The sequence below is a fragment of the Urocitellus parryii genome, chromosome 14 (genome assembly GCF_045843805.1).
Source record: "Urocitellus parryii isolate mUroPar1 chromosome 14, mUroPar1.hap1, whole genome shotgun sequence".
Classification (NCBI taxonomy): domain Eukaryota; kingdom Metazoa; phylum Chordata; class Mammalia; order Rodentia; family Sciuridae; genus Urocitellus; species Urocitellus parryii.
This window is the reverse complement of record NC_135544.1, coordinates 25539652-25550723: the sequence shown is the minus strand read 5'-3', so window position 1 is coordinate 25550723 and position 11072 is coordinate 25539652. Positions and strand designations below refer to the sequence as shown.

Sequence of the window (11072 nt, the reverse complement as noted above, 5' to 3'; positions counted from 1 at the left end):
TCTGGTAGAACTTTTAGGCTCTTCTAGGTATAGAATCATATAATCTGCATATTGTGCCAATTTGAGTTCTTTTTCTATGTGTATCCCTTTAATTTCTTTCATCTGTCTGATTTCTCTGGCCAGTATTTCAAGAACTATGTTAAATAGAAGTGGTGAAAGAGGGCATCCTTGTCTTTTTCCAGTTTTTAGAGGGAATAACTTCAATTTTTCTCCATTTAGAATAATGTTGGCCTGGAACATAGCATAAATAGCCTTTAAGATGTTGAGATATTCCTTTTATCCCTAGTTTTTCTAGTGTTTTGAACATAAAGGTGTGCTGTATTTTGTCAAATGCTTTTTCTGCATCTGTCGAGATGATCATATGATTCATATCTTTAAGTCTATTGATGTGATGAATTACATTTATTGATCTCCGTATGTTGAACCAACCTTGTATCCCTGGGATGAATCCCACTTGATTGTGGTGCACAATCTTTTTGATATGTTTTTGTATTCTATTTTCCATAATTTTTTATTGAGAATTTTTGCATCTGTGTTCATTAGTCTAAAGTTTTCTGGTTTTGGAATCAGAGTGATATTGGCCTCATAGAATGAGTTTGGAAGTGCTCCATCTTTTTATATTTCCTGAAATGAATTGAAGAGTATTGGTGTTAATTTTTCTTTAAGGTCTTGTAGAACTCAGCTGTGCATCCGTCCAGTCCTGGACTTTTCTTGGTTTGTAGACTTTTGATGGTATCTGCTATTTTGTCATTTGAAATTAATCTGTTTAAATTGTGTATATCATCCTAATTCAATTTAGGCAAATTATATGACTCTAGAAATTTGTCAATGCCTTTGATATTTTCTATTTTATTGGACTACAAGTTTTCAAAATAATTTCTAATTATCTTCTGTATTTCTGTAGTGTCTGTTGTGATAATTTCTTTTTCATCATGTATGTTAGTAATTTGAGTTTTCTCTCTCCTTCTGTTTGTTAGAATGGATAAGGGTCTGTCAATTTAATTTTTTTTTCAAAGGGCTAACTTTTTATTCTTTGAATTTTTTCAATTGTTTCTAATTCATTGATTTAAGGTATGATTTTAATTATTTCCTGTCTTCTGCTGCTTTTGATATTGATTTGTTTTTCTTTTTCTAGGCTTTGAGATATAATGTTAAGTCATTTATTTGTTGACTTTTTCCTTTTTTAAGGAATGAACTCCATGTAATTTATTTTCCTCTTAGAACTGCTTTCATAGTGTCCCAGAGATTTTGATATGTTGTATTTGCATTCTCATTCACCTATAAAATTTTTAATCTCTTCTCGATGTCTTCTGTAACCCATTGTTCATTCAGCAGCATATTATTTAGCTCCACATGTTGGAGTGCATTTTATTTCTTATTTTATCATTGATTTCTAATTTTATTCCATTATGATCTGATAGAATGTGGTAGTATCTCTACTTTTTTATATTTTCTAAGAGTTGCTTGTGTGTATATGGTCTATGTTAGAGAAGGAACATAGACCATATACACACAAGAAAGTGTATTCTCTTGTTGAAGGGTGAAATATTCTATATATGTCAGTTAAGCCTAAGTTATTAATTGTATTATTGAGTTCTATAGTATTTTTGTTCAGCTTTTGTTTGGAAGATCTATCTAGTGATGAAAGATGTGTGTTAAAGTCACCCAAAACTATTGTGTTGTGGTCTATTTGACTCTTAAACTTGAGAATTGTTTGTTTGATGAATGTAGATGCTCCATTGTTTGGGGCATATATATTTATAATTGTTAAGTCTTGTTGGTGTATGATCCCCTTGAGCATTAGTATTTAGTGTCCTTCTTTATCCTTTTTGATTGACTTTAGACTTTTGGTATTAACATGACTTGGTTTCTCCTATGATCAGATTTTCCTTTAGAGTAATACCTCTGCTGATTTTCATATGCTTTTTATTTCCTCTTCTTGAAATATTTTGCTTAAGATGTTCTGTAGTGCAAGTTTTCTAGTTGTAAATTCTTTTAACTTTTGTTTATCATAGAAGGTTTTTATTTCATCAATCTAAAGCTTAGTTTTGCTGGATATGAGATTCTTGGTTGGCATCCATTTTCTTTCAGAGCTTGGTATATGTTGCTCCACAATCTCCTGGCTTTGAGGATCTGGGATGAAAAATCTACTAAAATACAAATTGGTCTCTCCCTATATGTGATCTGATTTCTCTCTCTTGCGGCTTTTAAGATTCTATCCTTATTCTGTATGCTAAGCATTTTCATTATAATATGCCTTGGTGTAGATCTGTTGTAATTTTGCACATTTGGTGTTCTGTAAGCCTCTTGTATTTGGTTTTACAATTTGTTTTTCATGCTTGGAAAATTTTCTGATATTATCTCATTGAAGAGATTGTGCATTCCTTTGGTTTGAAAATCTATAACTTCCTCTATCCTAATAACTCTTAGATTTGGTCTTTTGTTGCTGTCCATAATTCTTGGATATTCTGTTCATGGTTTCTAACTTTCTTCACTATATGATCAACTTTATTTTCCAAATTCTGTACTTTGTCTTCATTATCTTTCTTTGAAGTGATCTAGTAGGTTGGTTATGCTTTCTATTGAGTTTTTTATTTGATTTATTGTATGCTTCATTTCAAGGATTTCTGGTTTTTTTTTCAGAGTCTCTATCTCTCTTTAAGAATATTTTGCTACCTGCATTTGCTATCTTATCTCATTGTTGGAGTGGTCAAATTTTGCCTGTATTTGCTCATTTAGATCATTCTTTAATTCACAGATCATTTTAATTATGAATATTCTGAACTCCTTCTCTGACATTTCATCAACTTCACGGTCCACGGGTTCTGTTATTGTAGTATCCTGGTTTATTTGGGGGAACTTTGCTCCCTTGTTTTCTTCATGTTGTCTATGTGTCTTCCTTTCTTGCAGTGTGGATCTGAGATATTAGAGTTTCTTCCCTATATTCTTGTGGAACCCATGAAGATTGTCTGTACCTCTCCTTGGTGTTGGGCTTCCAAACCCTGCGGGGTGTTCTTCAGTGTATGCTACTGCATCTAAAGGTGGTGGTGGCAATAGCTGAGGTAACTGGAGATAATAGTTAAGATGGGAGCGATGTCTTACAGAGATGGAGCTAAAAGTGTGGGCCTCACACTCCCTTTGGGATGCCTGTTCTGAGATGCAGCTGCTTCTAGGCCCTGTAGTCAAAATGTTAGGGGCTACTGCATGGGGAAGGCTATGGTGATGACTGCAGTGTCCTAAGATGGAAGTGGGTTAGGCTTAGGCTTCCAGGTGGGGATGGGGGCTGCATGAACTCAGACCTACCCTAGACCTGGGTTCTGTGCAAATCAGTGTGGATGGATCTGGGCTGCGCCTGGGCTCCCGCAGTAGTCTGCTGGTCAGAAGAGGTGGTCCTGTGCTGAGGCTGGGCTCCAGAGGGTGCCTGCCGGTGGAGGGGTGGACCCTGGCCTGGATCCCGCTCAAGCTGGTGTGGGCCATCTGGGCTACGCCTGGGCTCCCATGGTAGTCTCAGGAATAAATCTTAAGTAGGTGGAAGACCTCTACAATAAAAATTATTGAGCACTGAAGAAAGAAATCACAAAAGACCTTAGAATATGGAAAGACCTCCAAATTCTTAGTGGCAGAATTAATTTTGTCACAATGACCGTATTGCCAAAAGTTTTTTAGAGATTCAATGCAATCTGCATCAAAACACCAATAATATTTTTCACAGAACTAGAAAAAAATCAGTACTAAAATTTATATGGAACAATAAAAGGCACAAAATAATACTGAGAAATAAGAGTGATGCTGGAGGCATTGTAGTACCTGATCTCAAATTATACTAAAGGGCTAGCGTCACAAAAACCTTACATTGTCATAAAAATAGATATGAGATCTATATTTATGAAATTCAGTTCAAGGTTTCTTATTTACATTGGGTTTTTCTTCTTTTACTGAGGGGTTATTTAGAAACATTTTGCTTAATTTTAAGAAATATTGGCCTATTTGATCCATATTTTATTGTTGCTTTCCAGAGTAACCACACTGTAATCAGAAAACAGGTTCTGAATTATAGTACTTAAATTTTGTGGACCTTGTTTTATTGCTCAGATTACAATAAATTTGGATAAATGTCCACGTAAATTTCAAAAGCACCTATTATTTTTCTACTTTGTGCTTTACTGCTTCAAATGTGTCAATGAGATCAATTTTCTTAGACCTATTTTGCAGATCTTCTATACGTTTGTTAAAATTTTTTTTTGGTTGGTCTATTACTTATGAGAAATGTGTGTTAAATTACTCCTATTACTGTGCAATTGCCCATTTCTCCTTTTACTTTGTTACTCTGTTATATGTACATTTGGAAGTTACACCATAAGTTTTATACAAATTTATAACTTTAAAAATCTTCTTTTGGGTTATATCTTTTTAGTTAAAAAAAAAAAGTCACTATCTCTGGTGATACTTCTTGCCTTAAAAATCTTCCTGGTTTGGTATCATCATAGCTACACAAGAATTTTTTTGGGGGGGGTGTAGTGCTTAAATGGCATATTTTCTGTTCTTCTCTTTTTAGCACTTTTACTCTCTTTCACATTTATTCTTAATATCATTTCTCTTCTGTTTGAAGAACTCCCATTAGTATTTATTTTGACATAGGTCTTCTGGTGATGAATTCTTTTCACTTTAATTTTATAAAAGTGCTTTTATTTCCATTTACTTTTAAAGGTGTTTTGCCAAGTACACAGCACTCTACATTAGTAATTATTTTGTTTAAAGAAGACATTCACATTTCTTCCATTTCTATTCAGTATTAACTTATCAGTGTTACATAAGTCTTCTATATTTCATCTGTGGAAACTTGAATTTGTTATTTGTATAATTACTAAAATTTGACTACTAAGATAGAAGAAAAACTACCAAAATGAATGAAGAGTTTAAAGTGAAAATAAAATAAAAGATGGATATAAATTAAATTAGAATAACATAAACTACAATTACGGACAATAATTGACAATTACGTGACAATCAATTTTTGCCAAAGTTTCCACTCCAGCTAAAATGATTTTTGGTGGATTAAAAAGAGGCAGTGTTCCACTCTAAACTTAATTATAAAAATGTTTCAGAAAATGATCTTTAGTAGAAAATTACTATCTCATAAATAATGATGATTGCAGATGTAAAAAACAAGATATTAGACAAGTTTGCCCCAAATCTTCTATTTTTAAAATTAAAGTCTCTTAATTGATGGAGTTTGGGATGATTTATAGCCATGTGTTATAAATAGATTTTGCTCTTAAAGAACAATTTGAAGTCAGAAGCTAAGAACAAATATTTAATAAAAGTAGCATAATAATACATGTAGTCAGTTACATGTATGAGTGCTTAATGATATACATATGATGAAAATTATGCTATAACTTAGTTTGACTAAAATTTAGTACAAAAGTAAATTTTGATTCATATTTAGATCAGAAGTGAGAGAAAAACTTTTTAATAATGGCTATTTGTCAGGAACATAATTACTTAATCACTGACAAAATATTTATTTCATACCAATTAGAAGAGGACAATTTACTCTCTTTATAGTTTATTTAGTAAAATGTTATATTAAAGAAACTCTGAGGGATGTTTATAATCTAAACCAATGAATATCAATACAATTTGACTAACAAAAAGATATGATGTAGACATGGGTATTACACAAAATTATAAGCCCTATGAGAGTATTGAATTATTCTCTCTTGTGTGGTATTTCTTGTATTCAGACTAAGGCTTGTCTCATTGTTGGTGTTTGAGTTAGTAAGTTTTCAATTACTATAACAAAATCCTCAGGTAGCTTATAAAAATAAAAGATTTATTTTGGCACACGATTTTGAGGTTTCATCTATGATATCTTGGCTTCATTAGTTTAGGCCTCTGGGAAGGCAAGAGGGGGTTCTGGAGAAAAACCTCCTTTTTATGGCCAGGAAGTGAAAGAGAAAGAGACTAGGTTCTCACAATCTTCGTCCTTAATGAGCTAAACACCTCCCACCAGGCCCCAGCTCTTAAGAGTCTCCACCATTTCCCAACATTGCCAGGATGGAGGCCAAGACTTCCATGAAACATGGGTTTTGGGGGAAGATTCAAAATCCAAAGAAATATGATGAAAAAATGAATACATTTTTCTCTAAAATTAGATTTTAAAACATCTCAAGTATAAGAATTATGATAAGACACAGTAAATTAAGTTTTGAGAGGCCCTATCAAGTCTTTATTTTTTATTTATTTATTTTATTGATTTTTCAAGTCTTTAAATATAATTTTTTTTAATTCATTATGTGCATAGAATCAGGATGGAATTTTGAAACAATATAAATATTGAATGTTCATTGATGTTGGCCTTATCAGTAATTTTGACAGATACATCACCACGTGGTGTGATCTCAGATGTCTGAAGATCAACTTTGCTCTACTCATTACTAACGTGTTCAATGTATAAATCGTCTCTCAATAACTTTGAACTCTTCATCATTTGCAGCACTTCTGCTTAGGCTACTAAGGTTTGTACATTTGCAACATACTCGTGAACATGACAAAAGTTTGAAAATAAAAACATGGAAAATAAATACATACCCTTGGGAGGGCAAGGTTATCCACTGTTGGGATATCTGAGCAGCCTATATTTCTCAGCAAACACATTTCATAAGTGTCTTCACTTCCTGCTTGGTTTGAAGTCCATTAGTGTTGAATTATTTGGTTCGTAGAATTTTTGGCTACACACAGTAAGAAACTTACCTCCATATTTAGCAAATATTGTGTGTTTACACTTAGCATAACATTAAATTCTGCAGTAGTAAAAAAGTGATCAATGCTGTATTTTTTTTAATGGAGATCACATTTTTTTTTTTTTTTTGGCAGGGAAAAATTAGACCTATCTACATTTGGTAAAAGATGTGTTTAGAATCTGTGTCTGAAATCTCATCACAGGGTTATTTTCTTGAGGTCTAAATCTTCACCAGCTTTTCTAAAGATACCCCAATTGGTGGAGCTAGATAATTCTGTTACAACATGAAGGTTTCCTGATCTTCTAGCTTTTGATTAAATGGAGAATGAAATTACTATTGGAAAAGAGGAGTTCCCTCCCCCCTCAGAAATTGTTTTTCATTTTTTGTGTATTGGTTTTGTCTGTTGAGATAAAATACCTTTGAGGATAGTGATAGTTTCACTCTTAAAATTAACACTAGTATTTAGCCAGTTAAGACACTGTGAAGTCCTGGTTAGGCTACTCCTTGTCTTGAGAAATAAATTCATCCTCTCATTTGCTGGTTTATTTCGTCATCTGTAACAACCTACCCATCCATTCATCCTAGATTTTCTATTTATATCCATGATATGGATAGAAGTAATCATTCATCATTTCTGTATTCATTGTAATAATTGGTATTTTATTCCTTAAATACTGTGACCAAAATAATAATGCTATATACATAGCAGAGGCTGTTTATTGTAGCTCATTAGATAAACACTTTAGCTTCTTTTCACAATGATTAATTCAGTCAAGTAAATTATAAAAGGTATAAATTTCTTCTAAAACCACAGTCAAAATCAAAATTCAAGTTCTAAGCTGATAACAACCTCATTAATAGCAATAAAACCTACAGCAGTTATTCAACTTGAAAAGTAATTGACTCATCCCAGAAAGGCTTTTATTTGTACGGTTTAAATGTCTGTTGTATCCAACAACTTGTACTTCACTTAATTACTTAGATAAAGAGACTTTCAATTTCCTTTTTATAAATGATAGCTCTAACTACTATTTAAAACAAACAAATACTACCAGCATAATATTTTATGGTAAGCATCTTACGGTAGTTTTAACAAAATTCTTATCATAGGTAAAGTCAAAAGTGGTAAGCTAATGTTCCTAATGATGCATAGTTCCAAAAAAAGGAGATAAATCCAAGGTCTTTATCTGTGATCATGGAATGGTAATGTGCTAAGTAACACCTGTAATCTAAGATTAGAAGGAACTCAGCTTCCTAAATGGCTAAATTAACATACAGTGAAGAGCAGAAAACAGAAGGTGCTAATCACAGAACAGGGAACAACACTTCCCCAACTCCCCTTACCCCAAACCAGTAATCCATATTGATCAGAAAGTCATGGAAATCTTTTAGAAAACATGTTTTTTATCCATTTTAACTTAATTACAATGTAATCTCTCTCTCTCTCTCTCTCTCTCTCTCTCTCTATATATATATATATATATATATATATATATATATATATATTTAAGTTTCTGGAAGAAGAAATATGTTTACATGAATATATTTTTTCACACATAAATGAGACCTACAGTGGAATGGAAATAGTCTTGTTGGTAGCATTGAGAAGTTAAATATTTTTAGTAATTTGGTAAATTTCTAAGTTAGAAATAATAGTATAGTTTCTGTGCACTCATTATTCTCATTTTTTCTTTCTTCTTTTTTAGACTATTGAGTCTTTGGTAACTCCTTAAAGAAAGAAATATACTGTATTAGTAACCTTTTCATCACTGTTCAAAGACTTGACAAGAACAATTAGAAGAGAAAAAAATTATCTGGGGCTCATGAATTTAAACATTTAATTCATGGTCGGCTCCATTGCTCTGCACCCAAGGTCAGACAGAACATCATGGTAGAAGGTTGTGGCGGATGAAAGCAGACACCAAAGTCATATCCCCAGTAACCTATCTCCTCTAGCCACAGTCTATTTGCCTACACTTACCACTGATTAACAAATTTTCCTATTCTGAAAATTTTACCTATGAACTTCTTGTATTGTTTCACACATGAACATTTAGGGAAGATCTCATAGCTAATCCATAATAAAATCATACAGTAGTTTCATCTTAGACTTATTCTAATAGATACATATGTCTACTGGCTATCTTCACTTTTGTCCCAAGTACACCTGCAACATATTTAAAACTGAGCTCCACATCTAATCTAAAACTCCACCTGATGCTGTACCTCCATGGAGGTTGATGTCCACAGGGCCACCTATTCATTCAGGCTACAAATTTGAGATTTACATTTGTTCTGACATTCTCCACTCTCACCCAAATATTTATTCAGTGCACACAGATTTTACTTCCATAGATTTTTAAACTACTTTTGTTCTTCTCCACCACTGATGACAACCCTTCTGGATCTAGTATGGAAAAAAAAAATTCTGCTCAGCTCTTTTTTTTTTTTTTAAAAAAAAAAAAAAAAAAAAAAACCTCTGGCTTTGTTTTCTTTGAATTCACTTTCTAGATATGTCATATTTATTTTATAAACTTAAATTTAATGATATCTATCTTTTGATGAAGTATTTTCATTGGCTCCATATTGTCTTCCAAATTGATTCTGATCTCCTGTACAAGAGAGAAGAACATTGAGGCATGACTGGAGGGATGGCAGAGCCTGGGTCAGACCCCGTCTCCTGGAGAAACCATGTCTCTTGCCCTTGGGTGCTGCCTATTGTTTCTGGAGCACACTGCTGCCCAAGTGGATCTTCTCTGTTAATTCTCCATGAATTAAGAGGAATTCCTGAAAGAGCATATCCCCCAGGATGAACTTCCTGGTTCTCTTCTTGTTCTACCTGGTGTTTGAACTGATTTGTGTTGTTATGATCTGCATCTGCTAGAAAACCCATTGTTTGCAAGTCTGATCCAGGAAGGAGCACAAATATGTTCCTGCATAATTCTAGGATGCCTTCAGAGAGCCATGCAAAAATTCCTTCATTACCCCTGTCAGACAGGTAACATTATCTTGCACCTGATCTTTCAAGGGATGGTTTATACGGAATACTTCTGGGAAATATTTGGCTGCTGTCAAGAGTTGAAGTTCTCCTGGTATCACCCTCTTCTGTCCTATCAGTTGCTGACCGTGAGCCTGTTTTCTCCACCCTAATTGTTTAAACTATCTTGGCACCATAACAAAAGCAAATGGATTACTATATTTTCAACTCTATGAATTTGATGAAGTGATGTTTCCCCAAAATATGAGGTACTCAACTGTGACTTGATGAAACCAGATCCATCAAAGCACAGTTGTGTGTGTAGCTGTTTGCAAATTGTTTTGCCCATCACTGTGTTTGGATGAACAACTGAATCGGGCTGGAGTACTGGGTACTTCTTCTTCTTCATTAATATTGAAGTCAGCTGCCACCATGGCCATTGTGAGTATGACATTTCTGATCTGCTTGTTGATAGAGTCGGATCTATACCAGGAAACTTACCTTGATAACCTTGAATACCCCCGGGGTTTTGGACATGGTCTTTCCTGCTTAGTACCTGTTCCTGAACTTTGCAATGATTATCTTTTTGCTGGGCTTTTTTGTGGTCCTGAGCTGTTTCTTGGGGGTGTTCTTCGCTCTGTACCTGGCAGCCACCAACCAGATCACAAATGAGTAGAACAGTTGCAACTGGAGCTGGTGCCAGTATTGCCATGTTGTGGCTTGGTCCCAGTTGGTGGACCCCACATCTACCAGGACATTCACTCCCCTGGCCTTTGGGGCTATCTTCAATAGATCTTTCTATCTTCTGTCCCATATGATAAGAAAAAGAAGAAATTAAATGGACAGAGTATCACTGTCTTTTAAATATAGTGAACCACATCTCTTTATACATATATTAAAAAAAGAGAGAAAAGTACCTTTCCCTCAACTGCATGCACAAGGGTAGAGGGCCAGGGGAGAAGTTTTAACTTTAAATCATACTGGGAATTTGGGGTTATGGGATTGGACATTAACGAAAAGGACTGTCTAGGAAATTCATGAGAATCATTTGAGTTCAGCTACGGGCAGAGGAAGATTTAGACTCACAAAAAATAAATGGAAAGAATATGAGAGGCAAAGTTGGACCGTGCTATGCTCTCATTGAAAACAGGATTGATTCATTATACTGGTTACATTTGTGCTTTTCTATAGCTGACACTGTTTCTATACTCCAAGTTCATGGGATTTAGAATGTCTTATCTCCCCTGACGCCTTACTTAATTCTTCATTATCATTTAACATAAAACTAATCATCTCCCTGAGCAATTCCTGGTACTTCAAATCTTGGTTTGTAGTCTTTATCTTTGTTC

The 11072-nt window shown here is 33.9% G+C and overlaps 1 pseudogene; it reads left to right on the top strand.

Moving 5' to 3' along the window:
* Nucleotides 1-9555: 9555 nt before the first annotated feature.
* LOC144250065 (palmitoyltransferase ZDHHC4 pseudogene) lies at nt 9556-10395 on the top strand (annotated as a pseudogene).
* The last annotated feature ends 677 nt before the right edge of the window (nt 10396-11072 follow it).